The sequence below is a fragment of the Bos taurus genome, chromosome 5, assembly GCF_002263795.3.
Source record: "Bos taurus isolate L1 Dominette 01449 registration number 42190680 breed Hereford chromosome 5, ARS-UCD2.0, whole genome shotgun sequence".
Taxonomy (NCBI): domain Eukaryota; kingdom Metazoa; phylum Chordata; class Mammalia; order Artiodactyla; family Bovidae; genus Bos; species Bos taurus.
The window spans coordinates 44,138,806-44,159,165 of NC_037332.1; the positions used below are offsets into that span (position 1 = coordinate 44,138,806).

The window sequence follows — 20,360 nt, forward strand, 5'->3', positions numbered from 1 at the left end:
CACAGGTCTGCTTGTTGCCTAATGTGTGCACCCTCCCCTCGTTTTAGCCACCCGGTGTGGACACAGGAGATTAATTAATCCCCGTGCCATTCCTTTTCTCTGAAGAGTTCTAGGAGACTTTAACTGAGAAGATGTTCTGATTTTCAAGTGAGAAAATTTGCTAAAGTTCTAGTCATTCTGGAGCAGCACCCTGAGGCATCTTGCCACAAGTTAGAATCCTTGAATTATGGGAGGCAACAACTTAAATTCAAATCTTTTTCTTGCATGTGTGATCTCTCAAGGAAAATGTTCCTAGTCCACCACTTTTAGGTAAAACTGAGCATGTCACTACCTGCGTGATTGATAAAAGATGCTTATCTGAGAATACACAAGAAAATACTTCTGAGATACTTAGAAATTGAGAACATATCTGTCAGCCTTCAGGGAAGCCCAAACCTCATTGCCTTTCTTCCAGATAAACTTTCTGTGGGATTTTGTGTGCTGGGGAAGGGTATGTGCTTCAAGGAAGACAAAGAGTTAGTGTGCAGGGTGTGGATGAGGCCAGGAATGATATTCCTGTCCCCTGTGTCATGTCTGTGTCACCCTCCACCCGCATCTTGCTTTTAAAATTTTTGTTCTTTTGCAAGTAAGGTGAGCCAAGCAGAGGCATAGTAGGTCTCGGGAGAAAAGTTGCTATGAAGCTAGTAGTTGGAAAAGGGCAGTGTCTAAGGTTTGTTGGATGATATTTCAAGACTAAAATGAAGCTATTATTATGTTTCTTTATGGACCACCTGCAGAATTACTAGAGGTGATTTTTCAAAGAAAGATTTCTCTGTACTCCACTCCAAAGCTACCACTAAGCCCTGAGAATCTGCTGCCTTAACAAGCACCGCATGATTTTTCAAATATTAACTGTAAATCTTAGAGCTCTGCAGAGTATTTGATAGATTGAAAGGATATATCCATGTGCACAGTTCTCTCTCTTTAAACAAATTACTTCCACATTGAGAGTAATGGCCAGGCTGCAAAGAGACTCTCTGCCTGCTTCATTTATCCCTGGAAAGGACCCTGTGCCTTGACCATGGCTAATTGGATTTTAGTTAGACTTGGATACAAGGCTGCTGATCATTTTATATGATCAACTTTCTTAAAATTTCAAGTTAAGAAACAAAGCAATTGTAGTTAGTCCATAATGGGTACTTATATACCAGGGGACTGAATACACCAATGGGCCTTTTATCAGGGGCAGAGAGAGACTGCAAAGACAAGTAGAGCCTCTACCACTGGACAGCTTTGCCCTGTCTGGGTACCTACAATTGGATAGGTTTTGGCAAAAGGTTTGTCCCAGTTTCTCTTGGTAAACCAGGTTTGGTCTTTATATTAGTCATACATTGCCATACCTAGTTACAAAAAGTTTTTCTTGTGTTTAGGACATTAAACGTGTACTCTTAGCAAATTTAAACATGCAATAGAGTATTGTTAACTATAGTCACTGTGCTGTATGTCACATCCCCATGACTTCTTTTGTAACTGGAAGTTGGTACCTTTGGACCCCCTTCACCTATTTCTCCCACTCCCCAACCCCTTCTCCACCTTCTGGCAACCATTCATCTGTTCTCCAAACCTATAAGCTTGGTTTTCTTTCCTGTTGTTGTTGTTTATTTAGGCCATGCCGGTCTTTGTTGTGGCCCTGGGATCTTTTATCTTCACTGGGGCATGTGGGATCTTTAGTTGCAATATTTGGGATCTTTTTTTTTTTTTTTTTAATCGTGTCATGTGGGATCTAGTTTCTTGACCAAGGATCGAACCTGGACCCTTGCAGTGGGATTGTGGACTCTTAACCACTGGACCACCAGGGAAGTCCCTGTTGGTTCATGAAGTATTTGTCTTTCTCTGACTAGTTTCACTTAGCATAATGCCTTCAGTTCAGTTCAGTTCAGTCGCTCAGTTGTGTCTGACTCTTTGTGACCGCATGAACCACAGCACGCCAGGCCTCCCTGTCCATCACCAACTCCTAGAGTTTACCCAAACTCATGTCCGTTGAGTCAGTGATGCCATCCAACCATCTCATCCTCTGTCGTCCCCTTCTCCTCCTACACTCAATCTTTCCCAGCATCAGGGTCTTTTCCAATGAGTCAGCTCTTCGCATCACGTGGCCAAAGTATTGGAATTTCAGCTTCAACATCAGTCCTTCCACTGGACACCCAGGATTGATCTCCTTTAGAATGGACTGGTTGGATCTCCTTGCAGTCCAAGGGACTCTCAAGAGTCCTCTCCAACACCACAATTCAAAAGCATCAATTCTTTGACACTCAGCTTTCTTTACAGTCCAACTCTCATATCCAAACATGACCACTGGAAAAAACATAGCCTTTACTAGATGCACCTTTGTTGACAAAGTAATGTCTCTGCTTTTCAATATGCTGTCTAGGTTGGTCATAACTTTCCTTCCAAGGAGTAAGCACCTTTTAATTTCATGGCTGCAATCACCATCTGCAGTGATTTTGGAGCCCCGAAAAATAAAGTCTGACACTGTTTCCACTCTTTCCCCATCTATTTGCCATGAAGTGATGGGACCATATGCCATGATCTTAGTTTTCTGAATGTTGAACTTTAAGCCAACTTTTTCACTCTCCCTCTTTCACTTTCATCAAGAGGCTCTTCAGTTCTTCACTTTCTGCCAGAAGGGTGGTGTCATCTGCATATCTGAGGTTATTGATATTTCTCCCAGCAATCTTGATTCCAGCTTGTGCTTCTCCAGCCCAGTGTTTCTCATGATGTACTCTGCATATAAGTTAAATAAGCAGGTGACAATATACAGCCTTGACATACTACTTTTCCTATTTAGAACCAGTCTGTTGTTCCATGTCCAGTTCTAACTGTTGCTTTCTGACCTGCATACAGGTTTCTCAAGAAGCAGGTCAGGTGGTCTGGTATTCCCATCTCTTTCAGAATTTTGCACAGTTTGTTGTGATCCACACAGTCAAAGGCTTTGGCATAGTCAATAAAGTAGAAATAAATGTTTTCCTGGAACTCTCTTGCTTTTTTGATGATCCAGCAGATGTTGGCAATGTGATCTCTGGTTCCTCTGCCTTTTCTAAAACCAGCTTGAACATCTGGAAGTTCATGGTTCATTGTGAATTGCTTAAGCCTGGCTTGGAGAATTTTGAGCATCACTTTACTAGCGTGTGAGATGAGTGCAATTGTGCAGTAGTTTGAGCATTCTTTGGCTTTGCCTTTCTTAGGTATTGGAATGAAAACTGACCTTTTCCAGTTCTGTGGCCACTGCTGAGTTATCCAAATTTGCTGGCATATTGAGTGCAGCACTTTCACAGCATCATCTTTTAGGATTTGAAATAGCTCAACTGGGATTCCATCACCTCCACTAGCTTTGTTTGTAGTGATGCTTCCTAAGGCCCACTTGACTTCACATTCCAGGATGCCTGGCTCTAGGTGAGTGATCACACCATTGTGATTATCTGGGTCGTGAAGATCTTTTTTGTACAGTTCTTCTGTGTATTCTTGCCACCTCTTCTTAATGTCTTCTGCTTCTGTTAGGTCCCTACCACTTCTGTCCTTTATTAAGCCCATCTTTGCATGAGATGTTCCCTTGGTATCTCTTGGTATCTTGGTATCTATTTTCTTGAAGAGATCTCTAGTCTTTCCCATTCTATTGTTTTCCTCTATTTCTTTGCATTGATCACTGAGGAAGGCTTTCATATCTCTCCTTGCTATTCTTTGGAACTCTGCATTCAAATGGGTATATCTTTCTATTTCTCCTTTGCTTTTTGCTTTCAGAGCTATTTGTAAGGCCAGTCAGCCATCTTGATTTTTTGCATTTCTTTTTCTTGGGGATGGTCTTGATTCCTGTCTCCTATATAATGTCATGAACCTCCATCCATAGTACATCTTCTCTTTCCATTCATCCATTGATAGATACATAGATTGTTTCCACACCTTGGCTATTATAAATAATGTTGCAATGAAAATGGGATTTCAAATTAGCATTTTTTTTTTCAAATAAATATCCAGCAGTAGGATTGCTGGATCATATGGTAGTTGTATTTTAAATTTTTTGAGAAACTCCATACTGTTATCCATAGTGACTATACTAATTTACATTCCCACCAACAGTGCACAAGTGTTTCCTTTTCTTCATATTCTGGTCTCTCTTTATTTTCTCCTGCCACAATGTACAGCTTGCAGGATCTTAGTTCCCCAACTTTGAATTGAATCTGGGCCATGACTGTAAATGCATCGAGTCTTAACTGGCAAGAGTTGTCATCTTTGTCTTGTTCCTCATCTTAGGGGAAAAGCTTTCAGTGTCTCATTATTTAAGAGGATGGTGGCTGTGGACTTGTCATCTATGACTTTTTATGTTGAGGTACACTGTTTCCTCTATACCCACAATGGAAATTTTTATCATAAAGGATGTTTAATTTTATTTATCAAATTCTTTTTCTACATAAATTGAAATGATCATATTTTTTACCCTTCATTTTGTTAATGTGGTATATCACGATTGATTTGTGTATATTGAACCATTCTTACATCCTTATACTAAGGATCATGGATTATGTACCTTTTAATGTGTTGCTGAATTCAGTTTGCTAATATTTTGTTGAGGATTTTTGCTGTATATTTATCAGGGGTTTTGGCCTATAATTTCCTTTTCTTGTGGTGTACTTGTTTGGTTTTGGTATGAGGGTAATGCTGGCCTCATAAAATGAGTTTGGAAGTGTTTCTTCCTCTTCTACATTTGGAAGAGTTTGAGAAAGACTGGTATTAGTTCCACCTTGAATGCTTGGTAGAATATACCAGTGAGGCTTCCTGGTCCTAGGCTTTTGTTCATTGGGAAGCTTTTTGATTACATGCAATCTCCTTACTTCCCAGGTAGTGCTAATGGTTAAGAACCCACTTGACAATGTAGGAGGCTTAAGAGATGTAGGTTCAGTCCCTGGGTCGGAAAGAGCCCCTTGAGGAGGGCATGGCAACCCACTCCAGTATTCTTTTTTTTTTATATATAAATTAATTTATTTTAATTGGAGGCTAATCACCTTACAATATGTATTGGTTTTGCCATACATTGACATGAATCCACCACGGGTGTACATGTGTTCCCCATCCTGAACCCCCTTCCCAGCTCCCTCCCCGTACCATCCCTCTGGGTCATCCCAGTGCACCAGTCCCAAGCATCTTGTATCATGCATCGAACCTGGACTGGCGATTCATTTCACATATGATAATATACATGTTTCAATGCCATTCTCCCAAATCATCTCACTCTCAGCCTCTCCCACAGAGTCCAAAAGACTGTTTTGTACATCTGTGTCTCTTTTGCTGTCCCACATACAGGGTTATCATTACCATCTTTCTAAATTCCATATATTTGCGTTAGTATACTGTATTGGTGTTTTTCTTTCTGGCTTACTTCACTCTGTATAATAGGCTCCATTTCATCTACCTCCTTAGAACTGATTCAAATGTATTCTTTTTAATGGCTGAGTAATACTTCATTGTGTATATGTACCACAGCTTTCTTATCCATTCATCTGCTGATGGACATCTAGGTTGCTTCCATGTCCTGGCTATTATAAACAGTGCTGCGATGAACATTGGGGTACACGTGTCTCTTTCCCTTCTGGTTTCCTAGGCATGTATGCCCAGTAGTGGGATTGCTGGGTCATAAGGCAGTTCTATTTCCAGTTTTTTAAGGAATCTCCACACTCTTCTCTATAGTGGCTGTACTAGTTTGCATTCCTACCAACGGTGTAAGAGGATTCCCTTTTCTCCACACCCTCTCCAGCATTTATTGCTTGTAGACTTTTGGATAGCAGCCATTCTGACTGGCATGAAATGGTACCTCATTGTGGTTTTGATTTGCATTTCTTTGATAGTGAGTGATGTTGAGCATCTTTTCATGTGTTTGTTAGCCATCTGTATGTCTTCTTTGGAGAAATGTCTGTTTAGTTGTTTGGCCCATTGTTTGATTGGGTCATTTATTTTTCTGGAATGGAGCTGCAGGAGTTGCTTGTATATTTTTGAGATTAGTTGTTTGTCAGTTGCTTCATTTGCTATTATTTTCTCCCAATCTGAAAGCTGTCTTTTCACCTTGCTTATAGTTTCCTTTGTTGTGCAGAAGCTTTTAATTTTAATTAGGTCCCATTTGTTTATTTTTGCTTTTATTTCCAATATTCTGGGAGGTGGGTCCTAGAGGATCCTGCTCTGATGTATGTCGGAGAGTGTTTTGCCTATGTTCTCCTCTAAGAGTTTTATAGTTTCTGGTCTTCCGTTTAGATCTTTAATCCATTTTGAGTTTATTTTTGTGTATGGTGTTAGAAAATATTCTAGTTTTATTATTTTACAAGTAGTTGACCAGTTTTCCCAGCACCACTTGTTAAAGAGATTGTCTTTTCTCCATTGTATGTTCTTGCCTCCTTTGTCAATGATAAGGTGTCTATAGGTGCATAGATTTATCTCTGGCCTTCTATTTTGTTCCATTGATCTATATTTTTGTCTTTGTGCCAGTACATACTGTCTTGATGACTGTGGCTTTGTAGTAGAGCCTGAAGTCAGGCAGGTTGATTCCTCCAGTTCCATTCTTTCTCAAGATTTCTTTGGCTATTTGAGGTTTTTTGTTTTTCCATACAAATTGTGATATTATTTGCTCTAGCTCTGTGAAAAATACTGTTGGTAGCTTTATAGGGATTGCATTGAATTTATAGATTGCTTTGGGTAGTATACTCATTTTCACTATATCGATTCTTCCAATCCATGAACACAGTATATTTCTCCATCTATTTGTGTCCTCTTTGATTTCTTTCACCAGTGTTTTATAGTTTTCTATATATAGGTCTTCTGTTTCCTTAGGTAGATATATTCCTACATATTTTATTCTTTTCGTTGCAATGGTGAATGGAATTGTTTCCTTAATTTCTCTTTCTGTTTTCTCATTATTAGTGTATAAGAATGCAAGAGATTTCTGTGTATTGATTTTATATCCTGCAACTTTACTATATTCACTGATTAGCTCTAGTAATTTTCTGGTGGAGTCTTTAGGGTTTTCTATGTAGAGGATCATGTCATCTGCAAACAGTGAGAGTTTTACTTCTTTTCCAATTTGGATTCCTTTTATTTCTTTTCTTGCTCTGATTGCTGTGGCCAAAACTTCCAAAACTATGTTGAATAGTAGTGGTGAGAGTGGGCACCCTTGTCTTGTTCCTGACTTTAGGGAAAATGCTTTCAATTTTTTACCGTTGAGGATAATGTTTGCTGTGGGTTTGTCATATATAGCTTTTATTATGTTGAGGTATGTTCCTTCTAGTCCTGCTTTCTGGAGGGTTTTTTTTTTTTTTTATCATAAATAGATGTTGAATTTTGTCAAAGGCTTTCTCTGCATCTATTGAGATAATCATATGGTTTTTATTTTTCAATTTGTTAATGTGGTGTATTACATTGATTGATTTGTGGATATTGAAGAATCCTTGCATCCCTGGGATAAAGCCCACTTGGTCATGATGTATGATTTTTTTAATGTGTTGTTGGATTCTGTTTGCTAGAATTTTGTTAAGGATTTTTGCATCTATGTTCATCAGTGATATTGGCCTGTAGTTTTCTTTTTTTCGGCATCTTTGTCAGGCTTTGGTCTTAGGGTGATGGTGGCCTCATAGAATGAGTTTGGAAGTTTACCTTCCTCTGCAATTTTCTGGAAGAGTTTGAGTAGGATGGGTGTTAGCTATTCTCCAAATTTTTGGTAGAATTCAGCTGTGAAGCCGTCTTGTCCTGGGCTTTTGTTTGCTGGAAGATTTCTGATTACAGTTTCAATTTCCATGCTTGTGATGGGTCTGTTAAGATTTTCTATTTCTTCCTGGTTCAGTTTTGGAAAGTTGTACTTTTCTAAGAATTTGTCCATTTCTTCCAAGTTGTCCATTTTATTGGCATATAGTTGCTGATAGTAGTCTCTTATGATCCTTTGTATTTGTGTGTTGTCTGTTGTGATCTCTCCATTTTCATTTCCAATTTTATTGAGTTTAATTTTCTCCCTTTGTTTCTTGATGAGTCTGGCTAATGGTTTGTCAATTTTACTTATCTTCTTGAAGAACCAGCTTTTGGCTTTGTTGATTTTTGCTATGGTGTCTTTTGTTTCTTTTGCGTTTATTTCTGCCCTAACTTTTCTGATTTCTTACCTTCTACTAACCCTGGGGTTCTTAATTTCTTCTTTTTCTAGTTGCTTTAGGTGTAGAGTTAGGTTATTTATTTGACTTTTTTCTTGTTTCTTGAGGTATGCCTGTACTGCTACGAACTTTCCCCTTAGCACTGCTTTTACAGTGTCCCACAGGTTTTGGGTTGTTGTATTTTCATTTTCATTCATTTCTATGCATATTCTGATTTCTTTTTTTATTTCATCTGTGATTTGTTGGTTATTCAGCAGCGTGTTGTTCAGCCTCCATATGTTGGAATTTTTAATAGTTTTTCTCCTGTAACTGAGATCTAATCTTACTGCATTTGGTCAGAAAAGATGCTTGGAATGATTTCAATTTTTTTTAATTTACCAAGGCTAGATTTATGGCTCAAGATGTGATCTATCCTGGAGAAGGTTCCGTGTGCACTTGAGAAAAAAGGTGAAATTCATTGTTTTGGTGTGAAATGTCCTATAGATACAGGTCTAACTGGTCTATTGTATCATTTAAAGTTTGTGTCTCCTTGTTAATTTTCTGTTTAGTTGATCTATCCATAGGTATGACTGGGGTATTAAAGTCTCCCACTATTATTGTGTTATTGTTAATTTCTATTATTGTGTTATTATCTCCCACTATTATTGTGTTAAAGTGGTAAAGTCTCCCACTATTATTGTGTTATTTCCCCTTTCATACTTGTTAGCATTTGTCTTACATATTGCTGTGTGTCTATGTTGGGTGCATATATATTTATAATTGTTATATCTTCTTCTTGGATTGATCCTTTGATCATTATGTAGTGTCCTTCTTTGTCTCTTTTCCCAGCCTTTGTTTTAAAGTCTATTTTATCTGATATGAGTATTGCTACTCCTGCTTTCTTTTGGTCTCTCTTTGCATGGAATATCTTTTTCCAGCCCTTCACTTTCAGTCTGTATATGTCCCTTGTTTTGAGGTGGGTCTCTTGTAGGGGTCTTGTTTTTGTATCCATTCAGCCAGTCTTTGTCTTTTGGTTGGGGCATTCAACCCATTTACATTTAAGATAATTATTGATAAGTATGATCCCATTGCCATTTACTTTATTGTTTTGGGTTCAAGTTTATACACCCTTTCTGTGTTTCCTGTCTAGAGATCCTTTAGCATTTGTTGGAGAGCTGGTTTGGTGGTGCTGAATTCTCTCAGCTTTTGCTTGTCTGTAAAGCTTTTGATTTCTCCTTCATATTTGAATGAGATCTTTGCTGGGTACAGTAATGTAGGCTATAGGTTATTTTCTTTCATCACCTTAAGTATGTCCTGCCATTCCCTCCTGGCCTGAAGAGTTTCTTTTGAAAGATCAGGTGTTATCCTTATGGGAATCCCCTTGTGTGTTATTTGTTGTTTTTCCCTTGCTGCTTTTAATATTTGTTCTTTGTGTTTGATCTTTGTTAATTTGATTAATATGTGTCTTGGGGTGTTTCACTTTGGGTTTATCCTGTTTGGGACTCTCTGGGTTTCTTGGACTTGGGTGATTATATCCTTCCCCATTTTAGGGGAGTTTTCAACTATTATCTCCTCAAGTATTTTCTCATGGTCTTTCTTTTTGTCTTCTTCTTCTGGGACTCCTATGATTCGAATGTTGGGGCATTTAACATTGTCCCAGAGGTCTCTGAGATTATCCTGATTTCTTTTAATTCATTTTTTCTTTTTTCCTCTCCATTTCATTTATTTCTACCATTCTATCTTCTACCTCACTTAACCTATCTTCTGCCTCCATTATTCTACTGTTGGTTCCCTCCAGAGTGTTTTTGATCTCATTTATTGCATTATTCATTATATATTGACTCTTTTTTATTTCTTCTAGGTCCTTGTTAGGAGAAGGCAATGGCACCCCACTCCAGTACTCTTGCCTGGAGAATCCCATGGATGGAGGAGCCTGGTGGGCTACAGTCCACGGGGTCGCTAAGAGTCAGACACGACTGAGCGACTTCACTTTCACTTCTCACTTTCATGCATTGGAGAAGGAAATGGCAACCCACTCCAGTGTTCTTGCCTGGAGAATCCCAGGGACAGGGGGGCCTGGTGGGCTGCCGTCTATGGGGTCACACAGAGTCGGACACGACTGAAGCGACTTAGCAGCAGCAGCAGCAGCAGGTCTTTGTTAAACCTTTCTTGCATCTTCTCGATCCTTGTCTCCAGGCTATTTATCTGTAACTCCATTTTGTTTTCAAGATTTTGGATCATTTTCACTATCATTATTAATAATTCTTTATCAGGTAGATTCACCATCTCTTCCTCTTTTGTTTGGTTTAGTGGCCATTTATCCTGTTCCTTTACCTGCTGGGTATTTCTCTGCCTTTTCATCTTGTTTATATTGCTGTATTTGGGGTGGCCTTTCTGTATCCTGGCAGTTTGTTGAGTTCTCTTTATTGTGGAGTTTCCTCACTGTGGGTGGGGTTGGTCGGGTGGCTTGTCAAGGTTTCCTGGTTAGGGAAGCTTGTGTCAGTGTTCTGGTAGGTGGAGCTGGATTTCTTCTCTCTGGAGTGCAATGATATGTCCAGTAATGAGTTATGAGATGTCAATGGGTTTGAAGTGACTTTGAGCAGCCTGTATATTGAAGCTCAGGGCTATGTTCTTGTGTTGCTGGAGAATTTGCATGGTATATCTTGCTCTGGAACTTGTTGGCCCTTGGGTGGTGCTTGGTTTCAGTGTAGGTATGGAGGTGTTTGATGAGCTCCTATCAATTAATGTTCCTTGGAGTCAGGAGTTCTCTGGTGTTCTCAGGATTTGGACTTAAGCCTATGGTTTTCAGTCTTATTCTTACAGTAGTCTCAAGACTTCTCCATATCTATACAGCACTGATGATAAAACATCTAGGTTAAAGATGAAAAGTTTCTCCACAATGAGGGACACCAGAGAGGTTCACAGAGTTACATGGAGAAGAGAAAAGGGAGGAGGGGGATAGAGATGACCAGGAGGAGAAGAGGGGGAATCAAAAGGGGCGAGAGCAAGCAGTAATCACTTCCTTATGTGTTTTCCACAGTCTGGACCCCTCAGAGATGTTCACGGAATTACACAGAGAAGAAAAGAGGGAGGAAGGAGACAGAGGTGGCCAGGAGGATAAAGAGGGGAATCAAAAGGAGAGAGACAGATCCATTCAGTAATCAGTTCCCTAAGTGTTCTCCATAGTCTGGAACGCACAAAGAGATTCATAGAGTTGGGTAGAGAAGAGAAGGGGGAGGGGGGAGATAGAGGCGACCTGGTGGAGAAAAAGGAGAGTCCAAAGAGGGAAAGAGCAGTCAAGACAGTAATCTCGCTCCCAAGTAAAAATGGGTACTGAAGATTGGGTTCTTAAAGGTACAAAATTGATAACAAATACCAAAAAGCAAAGATTAAAAATCTAGAGTAGAGGTTGGATTCTCAAAAATACAATATTGAAGAAAAAAACAAAGTCACAAAAATTATAAAAAATATATATATATGAAGTTTGCTTTAAAAAATAGTCTTTTTTTTTTGCAAAGTAATAATAGGTTACAGAAATGAAAATTAAAGGAGTAAAATAGAGGACTTAAAAATTAAAAAAAATTTTTTTTAATTTAAAGAATGATAATAGTAAAAATATACCTAGGACTCTCTCTGGTGTTGTGTTCAGTGTGGGGTCAGTTCATTTTCAGATAGTTCCTTGATCCGGCTTATACTTCTCAAGATCTATAGGCCCCTTCCTATGTAGTGGGTGCAAACTACAGGATTTTAATCTATTGCACCTGTCACTTCCAAGGCGGTTCCCTCTGTTTCAGCTTCTTCTGTTTGCTGGTCTCTTCAGTGTCTAATTTCAGCCTTGACACAAGGGGGCGGTGGTGGACACTCTTTTAGGCTCACTTGTTCAGTTGTGCTGTGGGGAGGGAGGAACACTGCAAACAAATAACACTGGCGTGTGCTCCCAGTGTCTCGGCCACACTGGGTTTGCCCCCGCTCATAGCATGTGTGCTTTCCCTGTCTACACTGCTCAGGCTCTAGGTTGCTCTGCTGGGAACTGTCTGAGGCAGGCCTTGGGTTGAGTGCACTTCCCAGGTCTAAGCCACTCAGGTTCAGGTACTCAGGTACTCCACAAAGGCGCAGACTCCGTTGGGCCTGCGTTTTGTGCTCTTCCCAGGTCCAAGCAGCTCAGGTGACCAGGTGCTTGGCGAGCAAGGTCACTGTGACTTGTGGTCACTATGACTTATTGCCTTCCCCATCCCTGCTGCTCGGTTTTCTGGGTGTACAACTGGCACACCTTCTCAGGTATGCCGTGTGTCTCTTCTGGGGAGCTGATCTCTGGCTGCAACCCTTCCGGCAGGTGTCAACCGTCCAGAATCCCAATAAGTCTTGGTTAGCAATGAAGCCTGCTTGCAGTTTGGTAGATGATGCCTCTCTGGGGCCACGATTGCTCCCTTCTGGCTCTGGCTGCCCTCGCCTGCCTGTCACCGGCAGGGGATGGGCCAGTCCGCAGCCGGCTAGCTCTGCTCAGTCCTTTGTTCTGTGAGCGGGCCTGGTGGTGTCTTAGGTTAGGGCTTTTCACGGGATAGCTATCCCACAGTCTGGTTTGCTATCTCAAGTTAGTTCCCTCAGATTGCCCTATGGGCATTCAGGCCTGGTCCTTACTCTAAGCAATGCAGCCCATGCCTCCCTGCCCAGCCCCTGCTTGCTAGTGGCGGACTCGGGGCATCTGCACTGCTTCTCCACTGAGTGTTACCTTTCGGCATGTAATCTGTGGGTTGTAATTATTTATTTATTTATCCTCTCGGTTATGTTGCCCTCTGAGGTTCCAAGGCTTGGCACAGACTTGCCAGTGAGAGTGTTTCCTGGTGTTTGGAAACTTCTCTCTTTTTAAAGACTCCCTTCCTGGGACGGATCTCCATCCCTACCTCTTTTGTCTCTCTTGTTATCTTTTATATTTTTTCCTACCTCCTCTTGAAGACAATGGGCTGCTTTTCTGGGTGCCTGATGTCCTCTGCCAGCATTCAGAAGTTGTTCTGTGGAATTTACTGTGTTCAAATGTTCTTTTGATGAATTTGTTGGGGAGAAAGTGGTCTCCCCGTCTTATTCCTCTGCCATCTTAGGACCGCCTCCCCACTCCAGTATTGTTGTCTGGAGAATCCCACGGACAGAGGAGCCTGGCAGGCTATGGTCCATAGGGTTGCAAAGAATCAGACATGACTGAAGCAACTTAGCACGCATGCAATCTCCTTATTAGTGATCAGACTGTTCATATTTTCTATTTATTCATGATTCAGTCTTGGAAAGTTGTATGTTTATAAGAATTTATCCATTTCTTCTGTGTTATCCAATTTGTTGACATCTACTTGTTTGTGCTACTCTCTTATGATCCATTGCATATCTGTGGTATTAGTTGTAATATCACCCCATTCATCTCTGATTTTATTTGAGCCCTTTTTATTCTTGGTGAGTCTAGTTAAAGGTTTGTCAGAGGAGATCTTTTTCACTTTGTTTTCAAAAATCAGGCTGTGGAGCAGGACAAGAAATCATTTGAATGGTAGTGTCAACTCCCCTTCTTAGTCTGAAACTGTGTTTTCCCTGTAAATACAGATATCAGGGATAAGTTTTCTTTTCAATCTACATGATAATGTCCTGGAGGTCAGAAAGAAAATAATTTCTTCATAACCCAGCTCATTTCCAGGCAGAGTAGGCACTCAGATATATAAGGGAGGGTAAAGTACTTAGATCACAAAGACAGCAGTTTAGTAGAAAGATGTCTTCAAAACCAGATCTTTGAAATCTTGACTTTTTGACTAATTAGCTTTGTGAGCTTGAATAAATGAAGCTGAGGAAAAAACCTAGTCTACAGGGCCCTTTTTATCACAATAAATGCTAATCACAACCATTCTTTGTATTTCACTGCCCTTTGAAGACCTATCAGCATTTCACAGCATGTCACGAAGATCTAGATCTCAGGTCTCACCAGCTGAAGGTGTCATGAAATCTTCCTCTCAAACTGAGATTTAGAACTGTCATCTGCTCTGTGTCCTCCTGAAGCCAGCTCCCATCTCCCATATGTAAATCTTGTCTTATGTAGGAATCCCTAGGCCATCAGTAAAGGTCTCTGCATCAAGCTTTCAGCTTGGGGCCTTACACTGCTCTTGCCACAACAGACTTCAAGTTATACATATGACTATCCCATTAAACCCATGGTGGGTAGAGAAAGATGAAACAAATACTATATCTCTATGGTGTTTATTTCCAGAGGGCAGGGTACAGTCTCAGTGGGAACAGAGAGGGTGCAAATTAGAAAAAATGGATGGAGTAGTCTGTACTTACCCTCACTTTGAGTCTATGCAAATAAACATTCTCCTCTCCCTTGGTGACTTGATATTGTGATAAACCCAAGTACTTGTTTTTCTGATGGTAGTCTGGAAACTTAATGGGTGTCTTTTCACCTCCTGTTTTTCTGCTTGGTGTTCAGAACTTCTAAGAGGCAATCTACTAGGTCTGGGATTGGCAAATTATGGCTTTTTTCTTTTTTTGGGTAAAGTTTTGTTGGAACATAGTCGTGCATATTCATTTGTGTGTTGTCTGTGGCTACTTTTGTACTGAAACAGCCGAATTAAGTATCTACAATAGAGACATGTCCTGCAAATGTAAAATACTAACTGTTCCTTTAAGAAAAAGTGTGTCAACCCCAGTAGGACTTCACTTCTCATTTAAGGCAGTGGATTATGTGACTGGACATCAAGGCAAGGGACCTCTGAAGGTGAGCTTCAGTTCAGTTCAGTTGCTCAGTTGTGTCTGACTTTTTGTGACCCCATGGACTGCAGTACGCCAGGCTTCCCTGCCCATCACCAACTCCCAGAGCTTCCTCAAACTCATGTCCATTGAGTCGGTGATGCTATCCAACCATCTCATCTTCTGTTGTCCCCTTCTCCTCCTGCCTTCAATCTTTCCCAGCATCAGGGTTTTTTCCAAGAAGTCAGTTCTTCACATCAGGTGGCCAAAGTATTGGAGTTTCAACTTCAGCATCATTCTTCCAATGAATATTTAGGACTCATTTCCTTTAGGATTGACTGGTTGGATCCCCTTGCAGTCGAAGGGACTCTCAAGTGTTCTCCAACACTACAGTTCAAAAGCATCAATTCTTCGATGTTTAGCTTTCTTTATATTCCAACTCTCATATCCATACATGACTACTGGAAAAACCATAGCCTTGACTAGATGGACCTTTGTTGGCAATGTAATGTCTCTGCTTTTTAATATGCTGTCTAGGTTGGTCATAGTTTTTCTTCCAAGGAGCAAGCATCTTTTAATTTCATGGCTGCAATCACCATCTTCAGTGATTTTGGAGCCCCCCAAATACAGTCTGTCACATTTCCATTTTTCCCCATTTATTTGCCATGAAGTGATGGGCCTGGATGCCATGATCTTAGTTTTCTTAATATTGAGCTTTAAGCCAACTCTCCTCTTTCACTTTCATCAAGAGGCTCTTTAGTTCTTCTTCACTTTCTGCCATAACGATGGTGTCATCTGCATATATGAGGTTATTGATATTTCTTCTGGCAATCTTGATTCCAGCTTGTGCTTCTTCCAGCCCAGTGTTTCTCATCGTGTACTCTGCATATAAGTTAAATAAGCAGGGTGACAATATACAGCCTTGATATACTCCTTTCCAGATTTGGTACCAGTCTGTTGTTCCATGTCCAGTTCTAACTGTTGATTCTTGACATGCATGCAGATTTCTCAGGAGGCAGGTCAGGTGGTCTGGTATTCCCATTGCTTTAAAAATTTTCCACAGTTTGTTGTGATCCACACAAAGGCTTTGGTGTAATCAATAAAGCAGAAGTAGATGTTTTTCTGGAAGTCTCGATGATCCAAAGGATGTTGTCAGTTTGATCTCTGGTTCCTCTGCCTTTACTAAAACCAACTTGAACATCTGGAAGTTCATGGTTCATGTACTGTTGAAGCCTGGTTTGGAGAATTTTGAGCATTACTTTGCTGGTGTGTGAGATGAGTGCAATTGTGCGGCTGTTTGAGCATTCTTTGGCATTGCCTTTCTTTGGGATTGGAATGAAAACTGACTTTTTTTTAGTCCTGTGGCCACTGCTAAGTTGTCCAAATTTGCTGGCATATTGAGTGCAGCACTTTCACAGCATCATCTTTTAGGATTTGAAATAACTCCAGTGGGATTCCATTGCCCCCACTAGCTTTGCTCATAGTGATGCTTCCTAAGGCCCACTTGTCTTCACATTCCAGGATGTCTGGCTCTAGGTGGGTAATCACACCACTGTGGTTATCTGGGTCATGAAGATCTTTTTTGTATAGCTCTTGTGTGTATTGTAATGTCTCTGCTTTTGAATATGCTATCTAGGTTGGTCATAACTTTCCTTCCAAGGAGTAAGCGTCTTTTAATTTCATGGCTGCAGTCACCATCTGTAGTGGTTTTGGAGCCCAGAAAAATAAAGTCTGACACTGTTTCCACTGTTTCCCCATCTATTTCCAATGAAGTGATGGGACTGGATGCCATGATCTTCGTTTTCTGAATGTTGAGCTTTAAGCCAACTTTTTCACTCTCCACTTTCACTTTCATCAAGAGACTTTTTAGTTCCTCTTCACTTTCTGCCATAGCATATTCAAAAGCAGAGACATTACTTTGCCAACAAAGGTTCGTCTAGTCAAGGCTATGGTTTTTCCTGTGGTCATGTATGGATGTGAGAGTTGGACTCGGAAGAAGGCTGAGCGCCAACGAATTGATGCTTTTGAACTGTGGTGTTGGAGAAGACTCTTAAGAGTCCCTTGGACTGCAAGGAGATCCAAGCAGTCCATTCTGAAGGAGATCAGCCCTGGGATTTCTTTGGAAGGAATGATGCTAAAGCTGAAACTCCAGTACTTTGGCCACCTCATGTGAAGAGTTGACTCATTGGAAAAGACTCTGATGCTGGGAAGGATTGGGGGCAGGAGGAGAAGGGGACGACAGAGGATGAGATGGCTGGATGACATCACTGACTCGATGGACGTGAGTCTGGGTGGACTCCGGGAGTTGGTGATGGACAGGGAGGCCTGGTGTGCTGCGATTCATGGGGTCACAAAGAGTCGGACATGACTGAGTGACTGATCTGATCTGATCTGTGTGTGTTGTTACCATCTCTTCTTAATATCTTCTGCTTCTGCTAGGTCCATACTATTTATGTCCTTTATTGTGCCCATCTTTGCATGAAATGTTCCCTTGTTATCTTTAGTTTTCTTAAAAAGATCTCTAGTCTTCCCCATTCTATTGCTTTCCTCTATTTCTTTGCATTGATTCCTGAGGAAGGCTTTCTTATCTATCCTTGCTATTCTTCAGAACTCTGCATTCAAATGGGTATATCTTTCTTTTTCTCCTTTGCCTTTTGCTTCTCTTCTTTACTCAGCTATTTGTAAGGCCTCCTCAGACAACCACTTTGCCTTTTTGTATTTCTTTTTCTTCAGGATGGTCACTGACTCCTGTACAATGTCAGGAACCTCTGTCTATAGTTCTTCAGGCACTCTAGCAGATCTAATCTAAACAAGGCTGTGGTCCATGTGATCAGTTTGATTTGTTTTCTGTGATTGTGATTTTCATTCTGTCTGCCCTCTGATGGATAAGGACAAGAGGTTTATGGAAGCTTTCTGATGGGAGAGACTGACTGAGGGGGAAACTGGGTCTTATTCTCATAGGCAGGGCCATGCTCAGTAAATCTGTAATCCAATTTTCTGTTGATGCACAGGGCTGTGTTCCTTCCCTGTTGTTTGATCTGAGGTTAAACTATGGTGGAGGTAATGAAGATAATGACAACCTCCTACAAGAGGTCCCATGCCCCCGACCCTGCAGCAGGCCACCACTGACCTATGCCTCTGCCAGAGACTCCTGGACACTCTCAGTCTCTTGTCAGGTCACTGCTCCTTTCTTCTGGATCCTGGTGCACACAAGATTTTGTTTGTGCCCTCCCAGAGTCTGTTTCCCTAGTCCTGTGTAAGTTCTGGCAGCTCTATGGTGGGGTTAATGGTGACCTCCTTCAAAGGGGTTTTGCCATACCCAGGTCTGCTGCACCCAGAGTTCCTGCCCATGTAAGGCCACTGTTGACCCATACCTCCACAGGAGACACTCAAACACTCAAAGGCAGGTCTGGCTCAGTCTCTGTGGGTTCTCCTAGTGTGCACAAGGTTTTGTTTGAGCTCTCCGAGCATCTCTGGCAGTATGGGGTTTGATTCTAAACGTGATTTTGCCCCTTCTGCTGTCTTGTTGGGGTTTCTCTTTTGCCTTTGCATGTGGGGTATCTTTTTTTGGTGGAATCCAACATTTTCCTTTTGATGGCTGTTCAGCAGCAAGTTGTAATTCTTGACTTCTCTCAGAAGATGAGTGCAAGTCCTTCTATTCCGCCATCTTGGATATTATATGAAGGTGAATTTAGTTTATCTAATTAAAGCTGGTCAAGGTAAGTTTTTCTTTTCCTTTTTTTCTTCAAACTGTAAATGCATAAATATTTATCAGGAAGGATTTTGTGCATGGTGCTTATCAAAGAGACTGGTCAGCAGGGATACATACATGAGCTTTCCAGGGAGGGACTATAGTACCCCATAGAAACAGCCTGTCTCCAGTACTAGGTGAACGATTTAAGCATTAAACAATTTACAGCAGAAAAAAACCCCCACATCTTGTCAAATTTACTACTCGTGGACTAAAACTAAGGACACATTCCCACTAGAACAGAAATAAACTTTAATTCATTGAAAAGTGCAGCAGTGAACAGGGTCCTATGAAGAGCACTTTCTAAATCAAATGACTCAGATGACACAGAGCCAGGGCAGAAGAACTTCCAGGAACAGATGATGCAAACACAGGAATTTCACAAAGTCAGTGGGACTTAAGTGGGGGTAAAACAAAAGAGCCATATATTCCCACCAAGTTCTACTGGTGCATCAGTTTAAATACTCTTTGCTTCCTCTTAATAAGGATCCTGGACATTTATCTTCTTATGTTAACAACACTAGTCCTTAGACACTTAAAACTAAATTTAAGAACATTTCTCACAGATTAAGAAATAACTTTCCATGAATACCATTACTACTTTGTACAAAAACCCTAATGCTGTCAATTAAAATATATTTTGCAACAGCACTGTTGGTCAAATTCAAAGATTTTGAGTGCCTCAAAAGGCATTCTCTACTTTTCAGTTGTAGGGAATGTTATTGTATCTGAGGGAGGAAGAGCTTTGTAATAGGAAATCTTATAAGGCAAAATCTCTATTCATTCCCAGGACCTCTGTTTATTCCGAATGGTCACAGTTTCCTATCACCATACATATGGACCTGATCTTCCTAAAAGGAAAAATAACCAAAATTCAAATCAATATAATTAAGAGAGAAATAAAGCAAGCCTTTTGCAATGGAGCCCTTGAACATATCATTCTGAAAAATTTCGGTGCATTATGTGGTCTGCTAGACACTTAAAAATAAATTTTTAACTATAAACTGAGGCTTCTTTATGAAAGATGATTTTAGCATAGATCTAGAATGAAACCAGTCCAAAAGAAAGTCCCATCAGAGGCCATTCAAAAATGAGAGATGCAGTGCTTGCTTTAGCAGCACATATACTAAAATTGGAATGATATAGACATTAGCATGGCCCCTGCACAAGGATGACATACAGATTAGTGAAACGTTTCATACTTTTTAAAAATTAGAGATACAAAAAAAGGGCTTCAGTGTACCCCCCACCCCCTCAACAAAAACAGAAGTCTGCTGAATGTAAGAGCAGCCCACGATCTGAGTCACTCTTATGACTTCATCTGCTTTCAGGAACCAGCATCATAAAATTGAATAATATGACATCACAGTATGAGACCTGGTAAGAGTTGGTTTCTTTTTATTCTGGAATAACTAGGCCAACTTTCATTAATGTGAAAGCTGACTGATTAATGTTAAGAATCAAAGGATAGAATAAAGCCAATACCCATACTCAACACTGTAGTTTGCTTTTAGTTACAAAACTGTTAGAATTTCTTTTCCTAAAATGTTCACGGCAGAGGTATTCATTTCACTTCTAATTACTATCAGGGTTACTGGGATTGTGTGAAGTAAAGGAATAACCCAATGGGTATTAACCCAACATGGAGATCTGAAATTGTGATAGAAAGTTACTTATGGCCATGTCTTACAAAGTGCTAAATGCTCAACCTAGGACCTTACATAAAGCTAAAATCAATAACTGCCTGTGTTGGTCAGATT

At 40.5% G+C, this 20,360-nt stretch overlaps 1 non-coding gene across 1 annotated transcript; it reads left to right on the forward strand.

The window, feature by feature from the left end:
- Nucleotides 1-19,702: 19,702 nt before the first annotated feature.
- Nucleotides 19,703-19,806, forward strand: LOC112446915 (U6 spliceosomal RNA). The gene has a single exon (XR_003034991.1). It is a non-coding gene; the product is annotated as a U6 spliceosomal RNA (small nuclear RNA).
- The last annotated feature ends 554 nt before the right edge of the window (nt 19,807-20,360 follow it).